This window comes from Ixodes scapularis, unplaced genomic scaffold (assembly GCF_016920785.2).
Source record: "Ixodes scapularis isolate PalLabHiFi unplaced genomic scaffold, ASM1692078v2 PGA_scaffold1__304_contigs__length_218370807, whole genome shotgun sequence".
NCBI classification, from domain to species: Eukaryota; Metazoa; Arthropoda; class Arachnida; order Ixodida; family Ixodidae; genus Ixodes; species Ixodes scapularis.
Genome location: NW_024609846.1, coordinates 212807305 through 212830505, shown reverse-complemented (window position 1 = coordinate 212830505; position 23201 = coordinate 212807305).

Genomic DNA, 23201 nt, shown 5'->3' with positions numbered 1-23201 from the left:
AAGGTATCTGTGTGATACAATAGTTAGGATATATTTAGTCAAACATGGAAAAAAAATCAAACAAAAAAAAAAATTCCGATGCGAATAAAAAAAAACAAAAACACCGTCGATTTTTTTTAAATTTAGGTAACTTGTTATACTCTATTTCGGCATTCATTTCCATTAAAAACATGTTGCATCATTTTATTGAGAAAGAAGATACAACTCCCCAAAGTAGGGTCCTTTTTCAAAGCCTACACTAAGCAGTGTTTTATACAAGAACTGACTCTGAGTTCCAGTTTCATGAAACCAACACACATATTTTATATATTTTTATTCAGATGAGGCCAATGATAACTAAAGAAATCGTTCACACACTTAAATTAAGGAGAAACTACTGTGTACAAAGAGGTATCATATTACGGACTAGTGATCCGAGAAAAGATCATGCAGCCATCGGCCACTAGGAACTTTGTTTACTTTATTCTCCTGCGACACTATATGCTATTCCCTCTTCCGCTCTACCTTCATCTCAATCTCTCTCTCTCTCTCTCACATATATCCCTGATATATATCCAGAACAAAAACATGTTCAAGCATTCCCTTTCTGCGTGGTAGTGTTCTGTGGCTAGCAAAAATCATTTCCTCGCTAAGCTCACGATTATGGCAAAATAGTTGCCGGAAACCGCAGACGACACTCGTCGCTAGTTCTGGCAAAACGGCCGATACAATCTTTTTTTCGCATTCCCCCGCTCGCTGTCAAGGACAAGGGGGTTCGCTTCAACCAGCAAAACATGGCCGCCGACGCCTGTTTACTGAGCAGTCATGCCTGTCGCCATCTCACTCGCTGGCGTCACGGGCGATAATATCAGGCACAAAGGGGCACACCAACCGGCAGCATTATCCCCAAATACTCGAGCCTCGCGTAAATACATAGAGTGTAAACGCTGTCGCCATGTTATCGTAGTAAGACCCCCCCCCCCCCTCCCCCAACGGGGGACTGCAGTACGCGATGGCGTACAAACACAACGGCGACGATATCGACATCGCGGGCTTGAATTTTCCCATAGTTCTACTCCACGGGCATTTCTCGAGACGCTTGATATTGTGTACGCCCGCCTGGAAGGATTTCAGGCGCGTAGTTAAGATAAGGCGGTTCTCCGCGGCAAAAGAAAGCAATTTCACAAAAGCTTAAAAGCGGCGGCGACGCGTGTGCGGTGAACGCTTGTAGTTTTGGTGTAGACAGGATGTGTGTGTTCTCGTTGTTGACACCAGCCGGCGATAAGGCACTGCAGGCGGTAGCTCAGTACAGCAAGGGCTAATCCGAGTGACCATCAACGTAACCTCACTGCCAACCCCTCGCGAACCGGTCGCCGACATGGCTCAGGCTGTGTCATGAACCACGTGGTAGAAGCTCGGGTGCTTTCATATCAGCGCGTGGAGGGACGACAGTGCGATTCCGGAAAGTCTTTTTCGAAGGCCGCTGACCACAATTTTTTGTCTGGAGACTTTCCCTCTTTCTTCCTTTGACGTGGATCAAGCTTTTCCGACAGCCTCAGTTGTGACCTCTCTTTTCAAATGTACGTTTGCAGTCAGTGAGCTCCTCAGCCTCGGACTTGTCATTTGTGCACCCAGTAGTTTTTTCACTTGGCAATTATATGCCATCAGTTGGGGTTTAATTTCTATTATTTATGTATACATTATGAAGACGTCCTGGAGCTCCGAACGAGTGTTTTGAGCAGATTACTTTTGCAAACACAAAAAGACTATACCAAAGCAGCGGAATTTGCGAAGTGTTGGCGAGTTGGACCTAAACTCGTTGAAGCAAATTCTTCCGCCTGACTGTTCCACCAAAGTGAGTGCGACGGACTACCTGTGCTACCATTGCTTCATGCACATCACTAAGAAGATCTCGATGCGAAGCTCAGAGCAGTGCCCTGACATATTTGTGCCAGCTGAAGAAGCAATTGAAGATCTAAATCGCAGCATACTACCTACAGATGTGTCGCCGCTGAGACAACCAAGCGTCGTAAGAAGTCGGGACAGGCCTGCCTATGTCAAGAGAAAGCAGACAGAACTGGAGCAGGTTGCTGTCAAGAATATACGCTCAAGGCTACATATTGCGTACGACAGGGACGCACCATCGGGGTCGTCCAAACCAACATGCTCCACATGCACTGAGTGGGTGGACAACTTTCGGCAGGCCTTTGAAACCGCCACCTCTCTCCGGGAACGTTGTCAACTGCTTACACTCCTGCCGTCAACACTGACGAAGAATGAGGTTCAAAAGATGATTCCACAGGCCTCAATGTACCTCATCAGTAAATCCCGAAAACTCAAGGAAAAGCATGGCGTGTGGTATGAGCCGGATCCTTACACGAGGTGCAAGGTGAGCCCTGAGAACCTGTCTGCTGCCCTAGAGTACTTCACGAAAGACGAGCTACAATGTTCGCGCCAAAGTCCCAACCAGAAGGACGTCATCTCTGTCATGCTCAACGGAGAGAAAAAGTTCGTGCCAGAGCGCTTCATGACACGCTCAATTCGAGAGGCCTTCCGTATGTACAAAGAAAAGCATCCCGATTCCGGCGTTGGGCTAACGAAATTTTATTCGTTGCGCCCTAGATGGGTCCAATGTATTCCACACCAGGAAGTGTGCGTTTGTGTGCGCTGCGCCAATTATTATCTTTGTATTGCCGCTCTAGAGAACGTTACAGGCTCAACATTCAACACTGGTGAAAAGAACTCGGCATTTCTGTGCGACCCAGCAACAGAACTGTGCCTTCAAGGAGACTGTGATCACTGCCCAAAAGGCCAGTTTCTTACACTCCAGGAACTTGATATCCCGGAGGATGAAGAGATTGTGCTTGCAACATGGGAGTCCGGCGACCTTGTGAAAAAAACTTTGGAACCTGAGACTTTCCTAAAAGTCATCCAAGTGACGGTTGTAAGTTGGGTACTTCACAACCATATCCGGCAAACGCAAGGTAAAGCGATCTACGATGAAAAACAGTGCATGCAACGCGGGAGCATTGTCTTTCATTTTGACTTTGCTGAAAACTGGACCATCGTGCTTCCTGACAAAGTGCAAGCATATCACTGGAAAAAAAAACAAGTTTCGATATTTACATGTGTAGTGACGACAAGAAAATCTACAAACAGCTTTGCCATCATCAGTGAGGACCTGTGTCACGACGCCGCTCACGCTTGCTTGGCTCTAGAAAAAGTGAAGGAGTGGGTTGAAGACAACGTTGCGGTATACTCGTACGTGACGTACGTAAGTGACGGCGCCGCCAGTCATTTCAAGAATCGCTACCAGCTTCACCAATTTGCAAAGGACGATTGCCCACAAGCCCAGTGGTTATTTTCTGCATCTGGACATGGGAAAAATGCATGTGACGGAGTTGGCGGACTCGTGAAGCACCAGGCCACGCTGAACAACCTGAGAGAACGTTCAGTAAGCGCAATTCAGACGGCCAGGACAATGGTGAGCGTTCTATCAAAGAAACTGAAAGGCGTGCGTCTTGTATATCTGGACGAAAATGAGGTTGTTCGGTCTCGTGAACAAAAAAAGAAAGAAGAGTGGCTGACGGTGCGCGCCTTCCCTGGCATTCAGTCTTGGCACGCGTGGCGGCTCAGCAAGTCATCAACAGAAGGGACCTGTGACGTATATGTAGCACGGACAGTCGGATCTGCTTGGAAGCAACTTTATTAAATGGGTACAGCGAGGAAAACCTTAGCGTAAAGTGCCGAATTTGATTTCCCAAGGACTGCTCATTTTGAATGCAGGGACATCTTATTTATCACATTTTTCTTCACGGGGTAATTAACCTACTGTTTTTGTTGGTGGTTACTAATCATTTTTATCTGATCACTATAAAAAAAAATCCCAGAATGTTATCCTCGAGCAGGATAAAATATATCGGCTTGCCACGATTCATTCATACACCGAGAGCATCGAAGCTGCTCCAGTTAGGCACTATAGCATCCGTCACCTGAAATTGTTTGTAATCGTAAATACACGGCCAACCTAAATATCTTACTATTATATCTTTGTTTTTGTGTGTAGAAGTAAAGTTATTTATTTTACTCTAGATGTAAAATATACCGGAAGGTACAACTTCACACTGCATCATCTTTTCTCAAATCATTAGTCTCTAATATGATACCACTTTGTACGCTTATGTAAAATGCTGTATATAGTTTCTCCTCCCTTTTACTGTGTGACCGATCGCTCTTTTTATCAATGACCTCATCTGAATAAATGTATATAAAAGATTTGTGCAAGTTTCATGAAACTGGAACTCAGAGTCACTTCTTGTATAGGACACTGCTAAGTGTAGGCTTTGAAAAAGGACCCTACTTTTGGGGAGTTGTTTCTTCTTTCACAGTGCAATGATGCAACATGTTTTAATAGAAATGAATGCCGAAATAGAGTATAACAGGGTACCCAAATTTAAAAAAAATCGAAGGTGGTGTTTTTATTTATTCGCATTGGAATTTTTCTTTGCTTGATTTTTTTCCCATGTTTGCCTAAATATATTGTAACTGTTGTGTCACTCAGATACCTTATTTATTTTTTCAATAATAGCCATATATTAGTAAAATAATGTCTGCAAGTTATGTAATAATGATTAAATTATTTCATGAGATACAGATTTCCAAATTTTGCCATTTGTCGTTCGAGCAGGCATGTTTGGCAATTTTTAGAAAACTAAATAAATTTTTAATAAATATTATTACTTTATATTACAAGCAAGTTGTACCCATAGTTTGTTTGTAAAAAGTTTTAAAATTCTCCTAATTTTATTGTTTTAATTAGTCACTTTCAAACTTGCCCCCTCCATCAGTGCGCGTTATTGCAACTGTCCACCTCTCCCTGCCTTACGATTTTTCTTGTCTCCAAATTTTTTTTCTGGTCAAAACTAAGTGTGGATTCGTTTATACCAGACACTAGACAATGTCATATAAAAACATCAGTTGATTTAAAAATGTCGACCAGCCACCCTTTGGTCGATCTTATCTGAAATCACCCTCTGAAGTGCAGTGAAGTATGAAGCATTGAACACCACGACTGAGGTCGGACAGGACGAACGTACACAGATATCTGGGATAATGTCCGTGTATTTTACTATTTCTCTGTCTCGATGTACATGATTCGCCTTCTCTGGTTCATTTGGCACATTTCATCGAGCATACTCGATAAAAAAATGCTTCAAACAAGGCCGGTTCAGACACTAGCGTTTGACAGCGTTGCGTCGAGAACCGGAAGCCACTCACCGGCAGTCTGTGCTTCGTATCAAGCGTGGAATCCAATTCAAGGAATCATCTTGGCACGCGATATAAGCAGCAGGGATGTCCTGATTTCTTGCTGCCGCAACGCAGTCAGACGCAGTTAGTCAAACGCTACTGTCTCAGCCAGGATTTAGATAATTTAGCATACGTATTTCGCGTTCGTTGCGGGTGAAGGCACGGGCCCGAAAGCAGCAATTCCGCACTGTCCTCTTGGCGCGAGCGCATAGAACGCATATTTAGCGAAAAGAAGAAAACTGAAATAATGCTTCGGAGAGGACCGGCGGACGGGCTTCGCTAGAATCACCTGCGCGTGCTCAGTGTACTCAACGTGTACCCAACCGCCGCTAAAGTCAGTCTAAATATGTAAAAATACAAGAGAAAATGCATCAGTGTGTTCAGAAAGTTGTGCTTGCAGAAATTGGTTTCAATAATTAATACAATTAATTAAACAAGCTTCTGTATACTTGAAGTGTAGGTTAGCGAGAAAACAAAACTGATCAAAATGTGACGTGTAGCAACTATTCAAATTTATTTATTACCTGCAGTTCACTTTTGCAATGGCCCTACATTAGAGATACGAGCGCTTTCCTAAGGGCAGTAGAGGAAAAGAATATATACGGCTAAATCTTTCACAGTCTTTTCGTATTTATGCAAAATATGACAGTGGTCACCATCCTAATTGGTCACAGAAAATACAGCAGTATATATGCTGGTGGTGTCGACAAGAGGTGTATATAGGAATGTAGAGTCTCAGTATTTGATGTTGTATCTTGAGCTGTTTCTGAATGCGTTGATGTATAAAATTCTGTGATGTCTGTATGTCGCGTATGAGTGAACTGGGGCGTGGGATTGTAGATACGGCATGTAAAAATTGCTGGTTTCTTTTTTTCTTTAGTTTGAGCGCTGTCCGCTAAGTGGCGCGTGTCGCCGCCCAATTCAAATAGTCGCGCGTTTATGTGTCTACTTATTTGAGTGAAAAACATGAAGGCGATACATGGCTCCCCGTAGCAGCCACAAAGGGTTCGGTCTGGTTCGGTTCTCGGCCTCTCGTCCAAATGGGATCAGCAAGGTATATGTACATGGGTAGCGAAACTTCGGCTAAAAAGCGGTTTAAAACAAATCGCCAGCGACATCGACCTGGAGGGTCACGTGAAGGAGGCGATTGAAGCGCGACTAGGAGAGGTGGGGACAAACATTATTAAAATTAATTAGTTTGTGACTAGAAGTATAATCATTTGTATTTTTAAACAAGCTAAATATAATTAATATATAATATCGATCACATTTAACGCGCTACAAAATTCAAAACTGTCTTTGTTTTTGCTAATATTATGCATACTTCTTATTAGCGTCCTCTGTACGCCACTAGCAAAAAGGCCGACTAGCAATAGCGATATTTGCAGTTTTTTGTAGACCTCGTGGCGCGCGGAAAGGCAATCTGCTGACGTCCGTCTGCTTGCTTGTGTTTGGGCCTCCACGTGCTCTTCGCTTTTAATTGTTTTAGCGGCAGTTAACACCGTTAAGGGAGTTTCGTTGTTTGCTCCGGCGTGATTAGCCCAGTTACCTGCGCGGGAAGTCCGCTGTCGTGCGCCTGGATCTTGGACGCTACTGCGCCCAAGGGGCTCAACGTCTTTTGCGACGATGAGCACAGCGCGATACGCAAAGAAACGGTGCTCCGTGGAAGTGTGTGAAAGCGACACCTGCACGGTTGGCATCTCGCAACGCCGGCTTCCCCTCGACTCTCGAAGGTAAGACTTCGCTAATGTCAGTAATAGGCCTGCTGTCTGATGTCATGCCCCCTTGTTCGGTCTTCTCTTAACTCTTGTTAGTTTTACCTAGAACTATTAGGATTGTCTGCATGTGCACAAGAAACTACACCTGAAGGCGTAATATGTTATACTAGAAATGTTTTAAGTTCGAAATCACTCTGACTTCGCAGCGTTGTGTGCCGTCATTATAAAAGTGCCCACAATATTAAAATTTACCTGTACCGGCATGGCTCTGAGGAGCCTAGTGTCGTGATCTTTGGCGTGGTTATCAGTGGTACAACACAGATATATAATAGGGCACCTGTGCGTAAGACTCGTGTTTTTACTCTTCATGATGTACACAGAGCAGTGATGTCATGCATTTGTTAAGGTCTTTGCACTTATTTGCTTTGGTTTGTGGACATTTTGGCTACATTTTCTTTTCGTAAGTACTCATGGCACCCTCATAGCACCATGCCTTATCTGCAGGCGCGAAGCCTGGGTTCGGTTCTGCAACAACCGAAGTCTACAGGGGAAGACTCCATGGCAGCTACGAGACAGGGTAGTTCGCTCCTTACATTTCGAGGAGTCAGCTCTCCTGCGCCCTGGACACCTCCGTCACAATGCGTTGCCAAGTGTGCTTCCCACAAAAAGTAAGCAGACCAATAAACCTTCCGTGCACTTTGCGACTAAGCGTGGTTAACCCTCTCTTAGAAAAATGGTTACCAGATGGGGTTGAAATATTGCTTTTGTGGGCTCATAACATTTTTATATCATTTGCAGGGACGACACATGGCGACATTTCCAGCAAAAGCTCTCCAGGTTCAGCAGTTTTGCATGGTGAGCTTTTTCACTGAAACTAACATAAAGTGGCAGCAACTGCCAGCATCACTGCATTACCTCATGGCTTGAGCATTTTGCAAAAGAACTAGGTGAGATTAGCTGGGAAAAGCTGGTTCATCATGGACAGAGGTACTGCTAGAAGTTCATTTCAGGCCCGTTTATAGTGACATGTTTTACTTGAGGTGACATAATCAACGTCACGGAGCATCTTTTGCCTTGCCGACACCCAGTCTTCCATAATAAAGCTGCCCATGAAAGTGATTTACATTTTGTGTTAAAATAGGCGAATTCACCATAAATTTGCAGAGGTCAGTGTGACACCATCATTGAGCTACACATGCTTCGCCAGTTCAGACTCACGGAGCTTCTGTAGTCACCCTGACGACCAGTCTTCCGAAATGAAACTTTCGTGGGAACAAGGTGATTTTCTTTGTCGTGTGTTAGAATAGACACATAGGAAGGAACTCAACTACTATTCCATGGCCAACTTCACGCTAAATTTGCAGAGAGGATTTCGCCAGCCTCATCGAGCTGCACATACTCCGGCCACTCAGACTGGTGGAGTTCCTGTAGTCACCCTGACGACCAGTCTTCTGAATTAAACCTGTCATAAAAGAAGGTGAATATACTTTTTATGCATTCAAATAGGGGAATAAGGGAGGACTTCCTCTTCTCCTTTGCTAAGTTCACATTAAATTTGCAGAGCGGATTTCTGTGGCTTCATTGGACCACACATACTCGTGCACCTTACTAGAGAACAGTCGACTAGGGGCCAATAATAAGTGGTGGCCGAATATTGCTTGTGCTATCTTTTTTATTCCCTTTTCTTTGTGAACTTGCTTTCTCAAGTGGTAGAAACAGCGCAATTTGACGTAAAACAGGAAACAAGGAGTATACAGACAGGCGCAGTAAAAGTACAGAAAGAGACACTGTTTCTGCCAGCTTAAATGAACGACCAACTCGTCCAACTTTCCACTCTGTTGAACTTGCTTTCTTACTTGCAGTTTTTACAAAAGCTTTTCTTTCTTACTTTCTTTTTTTTGCGGTTGATCACAGCTACGCTCTACGTCAAGATGCTGCTCCTGTTCAAGAGTCCAGCGGGGACGTGGCTGACATGGAGATTTTGGTTTCTTCACCGTCGCCTAGAGACTCTCTTTCTGACTGTGCTGCTGGGCCTTCTCACAAATGTGAGTGTTTTCTATGATGCGGACTTTTTTCTTTTGCTGTTTTTTTTAAGTTATAAAAGATCAGGCCGCCAAATTAGAAAGCCAAGGCTCGAAAAACACCAGGGGATACTAAACTTTGTCTTGAGAGCAGATGACGCAAGGGGTCACATAACACCAGACCGACTAGCTGGCAGCTACAAATCGAAGTTTGTTCAAAGTTCACCACATTTTTGTTTCACGGTATTGTCATTGTCAAGCACACAAAAAGGACAAAAAAAAAGTTCCACACGCAGGTGTTAACACCGTCAAATCAAAAGAGCTGAACCGGTTTCACTGAATCATAAGTCTTCCCGCAAAACCTCACGTAAGACAGTGTTTTTTAAAGTTATCGAAAACCTGCCGCGGTAATATGTGTGTGATGGTGAGCCTGTCATGGTCCCTTGTCCTATCTGCCAAATTTTAGTCGCCTGTTGTTGTGCGAGCGCTTCACTGTTACAATGCCATGGGCATAAGTAAGGTATGGTCAAGCTTTAAGAAAATGCATTTCACAGTTTGGATGCCTATTCTGACTTGCATGTTTCTGTGTGCGCGCTTGTCTTTTTGGACTATCAGGTCTCTGGCCAACATGAAGCGTCTAGTCAGACATAAAGATGTACTGTTGCTTTCCTAAACTCGAATTGCATGTGTAGCTTGTCAAATTTGCGGTTCTTGTTTAAAGACACTTCAGATCACTGAGGGATGTTCTTGAGCGTGAATAGATTTCACATTTAATAAATTGATGGCGAATGCAAGTTTTTCTTGGAGAACTAATCTGTGTCATTTGCCAAATTGCAGCACCCTGCAAAAGCCGCAGCATTGGCAACAAGAAGGTGAACGCCTGAGAGTCAAGGTGCGACAGCTTCAAGAGCGTAACAAGAGGCTGCAAAGAAGGCTGCAAAGAAGGCTGCAACGACAACGTCAGATGAGGACTGTTGCCGAAGTCGTTGCGAGTTTCTGCGTTTATGTGTCTCCCCGTGTCGCCGCACTCGTTGAAGCCCAGCTTAGAATGAGCAATGTGAGCCGGTTTGGCCAGAGATGGTGCAGCCACAACAAAGCCTTGGCTTTAGGCCTCTACTTTCATTGCCCCAAAGGCTATAAGTATTGCAGGCGAGTGCTCAGGCTGCCATCAGTAAGGTCACTGCAGCTATGGCTTCAGCGTGTGCCACTAAAGACTGGATTTTACCCTGGCATTTTCGAGCTGATAAAGAGGCGGGTAGCTTCTTTTCCTCGAACCGATCGGGCCTGCAGCATAGTCCTTGATGAAATGCACATCAAAAAAGAGCTTTCATACAACCCCTCGTCTGACAGGTTTGAAAGATTTAAAGAACATAGTGGACAGCAAGGCAAAAAACTGGCAAATAAGGCTCTCATGTTCATGGCGAAAGGAGTCGGAGCACCGTGAAAGCAGCCGCTTGGCTATTTTTTGCTCACAAAGGCACACTTTCAGATGTACTAAAAGATCTCTTTTTCCAGTGCTACAGCGCCCTTGTGGACGCTGGCCTGAAGCCGGTAGCTGTTGTATGCGATGAACGGTGCCAGAACGTGTCTCTTTTTCAAGCATCGTAACTGCCGAAAAGCCTTACGTAGAAATCAATGGCAATCCACTTTTTTTCCCTTTTCGATGCTCCGCACCTTTTGAAGTGACTAAGAAACATGTTATTTAAATACGACTAAAAAGTTGGTGATTACATAGTGAAAAGTTCCAACATCAAGGAAGCTTATGAAAAGGACCGTAAACTTGAGATCGGTTCTATGCCAAAGATGAAGGAGAAGCACTTTAATTTGACCTTCTCGTCAAAGATGTCGGTGAAGCTAGCAGCCCAAGTGTTCAGCAATCACTGCGCAGCTGCAATGTATGCCCTTGTTACTTCTTAGCAATTGCCAGCCACAGCTGCTCACACAGCGAGATTTGTTGAAAGAATCGACCGCCTCTTTGACAGCCTAAATAGCTCGCAGAAATCTGCAAAGACGCCATATTCCTCTGCAATCTGTAACGGCTCTATCTATGAGGAGTTTCTGAAAGAGTGCATTCTGGTTTTTAAGAGCCTGCAAGTACTCGGATGTCACGGCAGCCGCACTGCATTCGTGGCTTCTGCTTGACAGTTCGGTCTCTACTGTTGCTCAGCAATCACCTCGCGGTTAATTGCGGTTTTTCCCACCTTTTAAACCGCCTTCTGAACCAGGACACCCTTAAAAACACTTTTGCCGTTATACGTTCAAAATGAGGTGCAAACACGAACTCCACTTTCCGTCAATTTCAGGCTGCGTTCAGGCACCTTTTGATTAGCAACCTATTCAAGCTGTCGGAAAAATCAAACTGTGCTGATGACATGTCTCTCCTTGCTACGTTCCCAGCAGGCCCTTTGGCACCTTCTCCTCGTCTTGCCTTAGGAAGTACAGTTTTTCTTACCACGGCAAACGATTCGCCTTCAAACTACCCTTTTGCAATAGAAGAGAACAACATGGTTTATTTTGCTGGGTGGCTGGCATCGAAATTCCTCAAGGTTCATTCCTGTATAGGAACATCCCAGAAATATGAGTTGAGAACAGAAAATGCGTGTTTTTCTGAGGGAAATCAAGTGCTCTTGTATTTGAGTGTGAAAGGAACTGCCGACTCCTACTTTGGAATCCTCTCAGTTCCTTCAGCTTTTTTCATATTATTTGTTGAAGCTTGTGAGGAAGTCTTCGAGACATGTATCAACAACCTAATTTCAAAGGAGAACATAGGGCGGACTCTTTGTGTCCTTTTTAACCAGAAGATTTCAAAGTCTCTGACTGTATGTGACGAAAGTGTTTATGATAATTTGTTTTCTCTGATTGCCAGAGTCATTCTGCACTGGTTCGCGCGAAAAAAAAAATGCTGACTATTTGATACAGTAGCAAAGTGTAAAGCTAGGCAGCAAGTGCGCAGACTACGTATGTGAGACCACCCAGAGTACTTTTTAAAGCAGTGCAGGCATGTTCTATTCGAGCCTTTCATTTTCTTCGGTTTCCTGAGGAGTAATGTAGTCTTCTGACGTATTCACATATATAGAGTTTAAAGCTGTGAAGCAAAACTGGCTTATGAAGTGCAGCATACCACAGGGCTCCAAGAGGGTTTACTCCACTTAGCTTCCTTGACCTGCACCAAACAATCGCTGCGTTGCGGTGTAGCAGCACCAGCAGATGCAAGTTAAGATATTTTCAGCGTTATGGTACCTTGCCCACACTCTAAAAAAAAAGGGTATCACCTTACACCCTTTCGTCCCATATAATACACCCCAAAACTTCATTTCGACGTACAGCGCCCTATGGTCGAAGAGACGGCACTAAATTTTACCAGGGGCTTGATAACGGTGCGATATAACTTATTAAATTGCTAAAGTACGTATCAAAGACCAAAGAAAGAAAACACGGAGCTTTTGCAGTACGGCCAAGAAAACTCCGATAATCTTTTTTGTAGCCAATAATACGTACATTAGCTATCTTAATAAGTTGCACCACACGGCTATCAAGCCCCTCGTAAACTTTGGGGCCACCTGTTCGATTATGGGGCGCTGTACGTCGAATTGAAGTTTTGGGGTGTATTATATGGGACAAAGGGTGTAATAATGCACCTTTTTTTCTGAGAGTGCAAGGAATGTGTAGAAAAGTGTAGCTTTTCTGTGTATTACAGTGGTGGCCTCAGTTGTCGTCGGAACACTGTGGAACTTCCGAGTTATTAGTGGCTACCTATCAACTGTCAATGTCCTCACAACATCCAGCCGATTGTACAATGTCTTATGTTATAACAGTGTGCCATATGTACCGATCTACTAATTTTCTTCGACCATGACCTTCTGAAAATAGTTGATACCGATTGTATAATTGTAGTGAGTAATCTGAGTGAATGATTGTAAGTGAATAAAACAAATAAAACGCGACTGTTAAAGCGACGTTGGACTTGCATTAGAGTTACTGTTGTGTATTTCATACGCCCAACACACTCCAGCAATTTGATTCACTCTTTTTTGTGACATTACATAATTTGCTTTAAGGTTTCTCACATATTTCCCATGGATCCTGAAGGAACAAAAAGAAAAACACTGCGGCTGGAGTTTGACCATAGTGCAAAGACACGATGGTGTGACGAAATGAAACTACTCTCATAGCAGGTCGGCTAACAAAGTCGGCTGCAGAAAAAAAAAACATTTCGAACAAAATATAAGAGCAAGGGCAAATAAGGGTGTAAACGATTCAGTATTCCAGTGTAGAGTAAACACAAGGTGTAAACATCCCAAGAAAAACCCGAGACTGCAGGTAAAAAGAACGACATATACACTAAAAAGTATCAAACAAAGCTCAAACACGGAGCTATGTTTGAGACTTTTTAGTGTATATGTCGTTCATTTACCTGTGATCTCTGGAATTAGATTTGTTTAATTTTCGCGCCAAACCGCACGCACGCATGACGTCACGTTTTTTTCTGGAAGTGTCGTCATTTCCTGTTGATTTTTTGTTCCGCCGGAAGTGTCCCCACGACTCATAGATGGCGCTAAAGCAGCTCCATGAGCCGCCATTTTTTCGACATGTGGGCTTCTATGGAAGCTTCGCTACCCATGTACATATACCTTGGGATCAGTCCCATAACCAGTTGAATTGGTGTTCCGTGCGGTGAATAGCGTCAAGTGCGTGCACAGACGCGGTGAGGATTACCAGGGACTTGAAAGTGGATAACGAATGCTAACAGGTGAGCAGGAGCGTTGAACGATCGGAACCGACGCCGCTTAAATCGGTGATGCTTCGCCTCGCCGCTGTCAACCGAAAACGCCGGATCACTTGCGGCAAGCACAGCAAGCACATTCTCTTTTCAATAAAGACATCATTCCATCTGTCGCTATTTTGTTTCCTTCTTTGAATGTTTTCTGGCCGCGAAGTAAATTCAGCCGGCCTCGCGAAAGCAATCGCGGACAAACCCCCTCGAATGCGCTCCCCCCCCCCCCCCCCCACCCCCTCACATCATCGCCCCTACTAGTATTAGGTGCGGTGCCGGTGCTTCGAGGCGCGTTTTGGAGAGCTTTGTGCGCACGGAAGGCAGCGAACGGGCGTACGCACTTGAGAATCATATTTTAGCAAAAAGCAGTCCAGCTCGCTAGGCCTTACTCGTATTGCTCCACTGTCGCTTGCCAGCCGCCATGTTGCTTTTGGGGGTGCTCACTGTGACTACCTGCTGATTGCGTGCCGTGTGACTACCCATGGGGTTGTTAGTATAACAAAGGGGGGGTAGCGATATCTGTGACGGCTTCCGACTACCCCAAGTGTAGTACCCTACGGCTACCGTTTTGTTGAGAGAGTACGTCCGACGCATACATTTCGCGTCAATTCGCAGACATTCCAACGTTCAAACAAAGCTAAGAGAATGCGAAAACTTTCATTCTAAAAGCAGTCAAAGTTCTATCGATCCTCGAACACATCCCGGAATTCGAGAACCGGTATGGCGATAAGGCTGATACTGTCTCGCAGGTGTTAATATCCAGATGGTCCAGAGCGATCTTGCGCAAAAGGGGTATAAAGTATCATTCCTTCATATTTTCACATTATAACTGCGTCAGCGAGCACGAAAAAGCCCGAAGTCGTCGGAAAGCAGCTGCACATCACGGCTACCACGCACCGAACAAACTCGCAACCGCCAGCTTTGGGTGCTGCCATCTTACCGGTGACGTCACGGCTCTTGGAAGGTCACGTGACGAGTGGTCACATTTGCGTACAACATGGCGGCAACCGGGGGGGGGGGTGCCACTTGTGAACTTCCGGTTTATCACTCTATGCCCCTCTTCTTCGTTGTTTATGGAACATGTTTCCACTAGAGGCAGGGAAAGTAATGAAGTCAGTATTTTGCCGACAGATGTCACTTGATTTCAGACAACTAATGGGAGGCAACCCCCGCCAGAATTTCGGGGAAAATATTTCTCTCGGATGCTGAGAGGATAGGCGCTTCCTAATTCTAGAGGTAATCCGGAAGAGTACGCGTAGAAGACCAGTGAATCATTGGCAAGAGGTAGGTTGCTGTGCACTTACGATGAAGATAGCGGACCTTAAAAATGTGATTCCAGATATGAGCCGACACGAACACTGCAAGACGTCAAAAGCAGAAGCACGAGAAGGAAGGGCTCCGTGAAAAATTCAACACGATGTGACACAAGTTGTCTTTTGCCGAACCGAACACTAAGCGTATCACAATATTTTCTTAGGTCTCTTTGAGGAAATCGCTTGTTGTTTGTACACGCTGTTGAGTAGTGGAACCACTGACCTGCACTGCAGACCACAGGACCCGGGCACCTACCATCTGCAAGCATGCCACGGCGCGAGACTACTTCTTCATCAACTACCATCAAAAGACTCGCGCCATCCTGAACAACTGGCTGCAGCCAAATTGCTGTCGCTCCCACCTCCCGCTCTAGCAATCAACCGGAGCGAAGGCGGCGCGAGCCGTGACGTGCATCAACGGATTGCATATAAAAAGGGAAGCGCGGGACCAGGCGCGGCGCGCGACCAGAGGAGCACTCGGTCTGGTTGAGCCGAGAGCTACCATTCATCTTCTCATCTTTTTAAATATATCATCTAAAACCCTACCCTGGCTTGACGTTCCTGCGTTCTCGTCCCTCCCTCCGGAACCTAACAACTGGTGGCAGCGGTAAGATCTTCTCGGCGGCACTTTTCCTGACAGATACAGGACTTCTAGCTCCTGCTGGGGACATCGAGGCTGAGCAGCAACCCAGAGGCTGCTAGCGCGGCTTGCAACACGACTGGCCCTGGCGCGTTCAGCCGAAGAGTCAGTTCCACGGACACAAGCGTCACAGGCAGTGGAGGTGCTTGGCCCGGGCTGGACTCTAGATCGCCGTGGAGATCAAGGTGGGCTGGGGCGGACGGCGGTAGATCGGTCAGCGGGGTGAGCGGAGGATTGAGTATTTTGGGCGTCAACGTCTCTTTGTGTGCGAATTAATGATAGTTTTAAAACCCTACTACCAGTCAGGTTTCATGAGAATTCACAGGGCTATGTCCGACGAGCTTATCTAGGTTATTGTGGCGCCCTCGACTTTTTCGAGTCCTTTGTAAGGGAAGCTCAGGGTTGTTGTAAAGGAAGGGTACCTTGATTCAGCAGCCTGATTATTGCGAAACTTATTTCTTTTCCTGTACGATTTCTTTGAGCAAAGTTTGCGCTCAATATTGTGAAAGGTTTCTTGGAAAAGAAAGTGGTCGTGTTATTTGGTAAACGCATTAACCAGAAGGTCAAATTTTTTCAAACACGAATTCCGCGTAGTTAGAAATCTTCTAATAACTTTGAGTTAAGTAAACTATCCTCACAGGGTCATGGATCTGCTGAAACTAAGAAAGGAAGAGCACTAGAAATCGATATTCCCAAAGCAGTCAGAAAAGCTGATCTAGTCGCGGAGATAGCGAAAACGACCCCTGACGATGAAATCCAGGATGTCTGGAATAGCATTGTGGAGAAAAAAGAGAAGGAAGCGGATCGAGAGGCCGACGAGCAAGAACAATAAAGACAAAACGATAGGCAGGCGGCTCGTGAGGCCGCCGAGCAGGAAAGGCAGGCTGATCTTAAACGAGAGGAACTGGCTCTCAGAAGGCTAGAACTAGAGCGCGGAGCGGCTGGCTTTAACGTTACTGGCTATGGTGAAGGAAGGGAATCCTTTAAGATGAGCAAATATATGCAACTATTTAAGGTAGAAGATGGCATTGGGCTATATTCAGTTAATGTCGAGAGAAGGTGCGAGAGAATGTCGTTTCATCGCAACACGTGGCCGCAGAGACTATTGAAATTACTTCCAGGGGAGGCGGCGGAAGTAATGGCTCGCCTCAGTACCAGTGAAGCTGCTAATTATGATGTAGTTAAGATTAGTTTGCTCCGCAAGTACCGGTTGTCTGCCGAGGCGTTTCGTTTAAAATTTAGAAATGCGACAAAGAAGCCCGGAGAGGCTTTCACGGAGTTTGAGTACTCTTTAAGAGCGAACTTAGAAGAATGGCTAAAGAGCGAAGGGGTGTTCGGGGACCACGATAAGGTGATTGAGCGGTTCTGTCTAGAGCAGTTTCTGCGAAGTATTCCACCATTCGTTCGGAACTGGTTATTGGACCGCGAGAAACTGACCTCGGTTAGGGAAAGCGGCAGAGTTAGCCGAAGAGTTCGTAACGCGCCGAGAACTCAGTCGCAAGGACAGATTTGTAACTGGTCGAAAAGACAACGAAGTTCCAAATTATGGATGTCGTAAATCTGCCTTTGAAAAAGATCGACAAGGCAACCAAAGTTCAACCTCAAGAAAAGAGAAGGATGTAGGTGGTGACGGAAATAAAGTAAAAGATAAAGAAAAGAGAGCTTTCGAAAAACGCAAGGAAATAATTTGTTTCAATTGCCAAAAACCAGGTCACATTGCATCAATGCGCAGAAAAGAGAAGGTTGCATTCTCATACGCCGTTGACACGGACGAAAACCTGGAGTTGCTCAGACCTTACTTGTACGATCTAAAGGTGAATGACAGGGAATGTAAGGTACTGAGGGACAGTGCTGCTACCATGGACGTAGTGCACCCGTCATTCGTGAACCAGGGAGATTACACCGGTGAGTGCGCTTGGATAAAGCAAGTCGTCGAAGAGCAGAGTGTATGTCTGCCTATAACCAAGGATAAAATTCAAGGGGCGTTTGGCGAGCTGACCACAGCGGCAGCTGTCTCACGAAATCTACCAGAACAATATCCGTACCTGTTCTCCAACAAATCAGCGGAACTTCTAGCGGATCAAGGTAAAGTATTTGGTGATGCTGTCGTTCAAGCTCTGACAAGAGCGGATGCTCGTAAGCTTTCGCGTTAGTTAACTTACGGTGAAACAGACAGGGAAGACACAACGGCAATGCCTAGCGTTTGTAGCAATGACTCGAATAAAGAAATCAATAGAGCAGAGCCGGTAGAAAGTAATGGCGACAAAGTGAACGAAGTAGAAGGTGATCGCTCCCCGCAAAGAGGCGGACAAGTTTTATTACCAGCTAATCGAAAAGAGGGAGTCTTAACGTCCAAGGCTGATAGTCTGGAAGTTCTATTGACCATAAACCGCGCAGAGCTAATTCGAGAACAGGAAAAAGACGACTCGCTGAGCCATTGCCGGGGCGCTGCTTCCCTGGGAATCACTCGAAAGAAGATAGCTTTCTTAAAAAAGAATGGTATTTTGTATCGACGGTACAGTGATCGTAGCGGGGTCACCTTAGAACACGTCGTACTGCCGCATAAGTTCCGTGCAGACTTATTGGCTGTATGTCATGGCAACACTTGTACAGGGCATTTAGGTATCACTAAGGCAAAAAAGGCTTCTCCAGGACTACTACTGGCGAAATTGCTTTAAAGGTGCTGAAAACTGTAAGATCTTGTGATATTTGCCAAAGAATCAGCAAACCAAATGAGAGGTGGAAGGCTCCTTTGAAACTGGTTCCAATAATCACAGAACCATTTCGAAGGCTTGTCGTCGATATTGTAGGGTCATTACCCCCCACAAAAAGATGGTTTAAATACGTTCTAACAATGCTCTGCCCTGCAACAAAGTTTCCAGGGGCTGTTCCACTGAGGGAGGTTTCCTCAGGGGCAGTTGTGGTACTTTGCTGTCCGGTTTGCTCGGGTAGGATTTCCAAAGGAGCTTCAGACAGATCAAGGTAGTCTGTTCGTGAGCGCGTTAACGACGACCTTTCTAGAAAAGCTAGGTATTAAGGTGATTCACAGCTCAGTGTACCACCCACATACAAACAGTGTAGAGAAGTGGCATTCTGTGTTCAAGCGAATGCTACGCGCTGCTTGCCTCGAGCATGCTGAAGACTGGGATAGCTGTTTGCCTGGAACAATGTTCGCTTTAAGAAGAGTGTCACATGAAGCGACAGGGTTCAGTGCCGCGGAACTAGTTTACGGGAGAACGTTGAGATCGCCATTAAGAATGATCAAAGAAGTATGGGAGGGTTCAGAGCAGGACATCATAGTAGTTGAGTACGTGTTCCGCCTTATTAATAAGCTACATCAGATGCAGGACATCGCGGCAGAAAACGTGAAGACAGCGCAAATATCTGCTAAGAAATATTATGACTGCCACACCAGACATCGGGAATTCCAGGTTGGACAGAAGGTGATGGTCCTAAACTCATCTAGGAAAAACAAGTTAGACGTTCACTGGGTAGGACCTGCAACAGTTAAGGAGAAACTGTCGGACACAAATTATGTAATTTCAAGACAAGGAAAGAAATCTAATATCTATCAGTGCAATTTTCTGAAACCCTATATTATGAAGGAGAGTGCGGTCAACTTCTCTCTTGGGGAAGTGGAGGAAATACACTTACGAGAAATTCCGAAGCTTGAAGTGCCCTCTCAAGCACTTACTACAAAGGAAGTAATTGAGGTCTCTGTAAAACTGTCAGAACTAGACGGGAGCCACGTTACAGATCTAAGAAAGGTCTTAGGTGAATTACAGGATTTATTTATAAACCGGCCGGGTCACACTACACTCGTCACTCATGATATAGAACTAACATCGGATGTGCCGGTTCGTTCAAGGCCATACGGAGTGTCACCGCGTCAGAAAGAGATCCTCAGATCTGAGATGCAGACAATGCAAGATTTGAGAGTCATTGAGCCCTGCGAAAGTGATTATATGTCACCTATGATCGTAGTAGAGGCACCGGGGAAAGATCCCAGACCATGCGTTGATTACCGTAGATTGAACCTCATAACAAGAGATCAAACTTATCTGATCCCAAATATCGAAGACCGAATTGAGCGGGTCAGTTCAGCCAAGTACATTTCGACTATAGACTTAGTGAGAGGCTGTTGGCAGGTTCCGATGACGGAGCGTGCCAGTAGATATGAGGCATTTATTTCTCCGATTGGGACATTTCGTCCCCTCATGCTGAGTTTCGGACTGAAAAACGCACCGTTTTGTTTTTCAAGGTTAATGGATGTGGTTCTAAGGGGCATGGAAGAGTTTGCTTTGCCTTACTTAGATGATATAGCCATTTTCTCAGAATCTTGGGAAGAACATTTGGTCCCCTTGCATACTGTGTTGGAGCGAATTCGCAATGCCGGTCTTACCATTAAGGCAAAAAAATGTCCGTTCGGGAGGGCGGAAGAGACCTACTTGGGACACATTGTCGGTCAGGGAGTTCGCCCGCCCCACAGAAATTAAGACGTTGGCCGTGAAGGAATTTCCTCGACCCAAGACACAGTCGGATATAAGAACGTTCCTGGCGTTAACAGGATACTATCAAAGATTTATCAAAAATTACTCACAAATTGCGAGTCCGCTCAGGGATGCACTCTGAAAGACAGAACCAAAGGTGATTGTTTGGACGGATTAAATGGAGCTGTCATTTACTGGCCTTAAAGGGCTACTCCACCGATTTTTTCATTGTCTCCGATTTGCTTGAAATTTTGCTAAACTAACCAACAAACATCGCGAAAATAGTATCCCAAATATTAGGTCAAAATATTGTTTTTTCGCGAAGTTATTGAATTTACAGTTTTGGCCCTCACCGTGTTTTTCAAGCTCGAAGTCTCTACTGGCAACAATGAAAAAGTGACGTCAGTGGAAGGCAGGGGTTCACTCTTTGGGCTGTAGATTTCGTTTTAAACTGATTCGAAGCAGTTTCATGGTGTCAAATGAATGCTTGGGAAGCTCGCTGCAGTACCCGCGCTCCAGCACGGAACAAATGATTGGCATATTCTATTTTTTGGCTGCTTGCTCGACTGGCAAGCCTGCCTGCCACTGACGTCACGGCCCTGAAAAGCGCGCGTATATTTGAATGTTGGTTCTTGCATCATTTTCATTTGCCGATTTCGCAATAACTATTATGAATTTCGCGATTCTAGATAGCATACCGGAGAGAGTAAGGGCCGGGGAGTCAGAAAATATAGTTAGTTGAGGTAGCTCAAAAAATCGGTGGAGTAAACCAGTGTTAAGAGCCCCTGATTACACAAAACCCTTCACTGTTCAATGCGACGCCAGCAACCGACGTATTGGCGTGGTGCTGTGCTAAAAGGATGAGAACGGCAATGAGCACCCAATTTTTACGCCAGCCGAAAACTGACTGGTCGTGAGGAGGCCTACAGTGCCTCCGTGAAGGAATGCGCGTGTTAAGTATGGGCAGCTCAAAAACTTAGTTATTATTTAGATTGGACTAGATTTGTATTCCAAACATATCACTGCCCCTTAACTTGGCATCAGCAAATGCCGTCGAAAAGTGGAAGGTTGCTGAGGTTGAGTTTAGCTCTACAGCAATACAACTTTACAATTGAATACAAAAAGGTCGGGATAATACAAACGCGGATGCGTTGAGTCGTATGTAGACTAACACGCTACAACTTTCAATTTGCTAAATGCGAGTAACGACGTAAACTAATACGGAGCACCGACTACAAGGGAATTGTATAGAGATCAAACAAAATTTGTTTTATTTGGATCTGAACGCATACATCACAGGGACTAATTCCTCTGGGCTATGGAGAAGACTAGAAAGAACAGAGCGCTACTCCAATACACTCTATTTTTTTGCTTTGTTTACATGAATGCCTTAGCATAGTCCCCATGCAATTCTGCGAAATAGAATAGACACACAAGGTGACCTTGAGCGTGCGGGGGTCTGTCTTCGCTCGCTCCGCTGTCTCTGTCTCTGTCTGTCTGTTGCGGCCTGCTGCGTCTCGGCGGCGTTCTGGAGGTCTCTCGACCGGCCAGTTGCAAGCTGGCACCGTCCGACAGACCACTTTGCCGGCGCGGAAGTTGTTAAGTAGCGGAACCACTGACCTGCAGTGCAGACCACAGGACCCGGGCACTTACCATCCGCAAGCGTGCCACGGCGCGAGACTACTTTTTCAACTACCATCGAAAGACTCGCGCCATCCTGAACAACTGGCTGCAGCCAAATTGCTGTCGCTACCACCTCCCGCTCTACCAATCAACCGGAGCGAAGGCGGCGCAAGCCGTGACGTGCATCAACGGACCGCATATAAAAAGGGAAGCGCGGGACCAGGCGCGGCGCGCGACCAGAGGAACACTCGGTCTGGTTGAGCCGAGAGCTACCATTCATCATCATCATCATCATAAACTTTATTAATTGATAAAGTGAAAGGACCTTGCGGTCTCTGGTCGGTGTCCTTAGTCCAGGGCTCCGTTGGCCGCCCAGATTCGGCGGGCTCGCTCAACCAGTAGCTGCTGTTCATCGAGCTCTGTGCCAGAAAGGGCCGCCTCTCAGGAGGAAAAGGTGGGGGAAGGAATGGGGGTGATACCCTCACCGAGGGGGTGACGGCATTCCCAGATGGAGTGGTACAGGTTAGGGTGATCGCTGCCACATCCCGGGCAGGTGCCTGGGTACCGGTTGGGGAACCAGCGATGTCGCTGGTGGAGGTTAGGGAACGTAAACGTTTGAAGTTGTCGCCAGTCCGCTGCCTCTGCCCGGGATAGCGCCCGATGCGGAGGGGGCCGGACCCGGCGGGTTGTCCGGTAGTATTCTGTTACCAGGTGGTAGGTGTCAAGATGTGTGTCGGTTGGAGTGCGGAGGGACTGGGAGTCCGCGGATGTGTTTGGCTCTGGGTCCCGCTGTATTCTGATCCCATCCGACAAAGCCCGGTTTGTAGCTACCGCTCGGGCTAGTGCGTGAGCACTTTCGTTGCCGGATAAGCCCAGATGTGCAGGGGTCCAGATGATCCGGATGACCGGTATTTGTATCCATTCGGTGCTTAGGGCGTTGATGAGGTGTGCTGTCCGTGGGTAGAGGGAGTTGTTCGCAAACGCTCTGCACGCTGCTTGCGAGTCGGTGACGATAATTATCTTATGCTTGAGGTCGGTGGTATCTCTGCGTGGGATTGCGTGTGAGATGGCCAGCGCTATGGCCATCTCCTCCGCCTCCTGGATTGATGCGATGTTTGAGATGGAGCCCGTGCTGTGGCAGGTGCCGTCTCTGTCTGTCACTGCGATGGTTGCTGCTCCAGCTCTTTCCCTGTGGAGAGCAGCATCTGTGTACCATGTTTGTGGGTCTGGGCCGTAGACTTTCTCTAAGGCCCGGATCCTGGCCTCTCTCCGCCCTATGTGGAGGTCTGGGTGCATGTTCTTAGGGATTGGTGCCGCCTGTACGCGGTTCAGGATA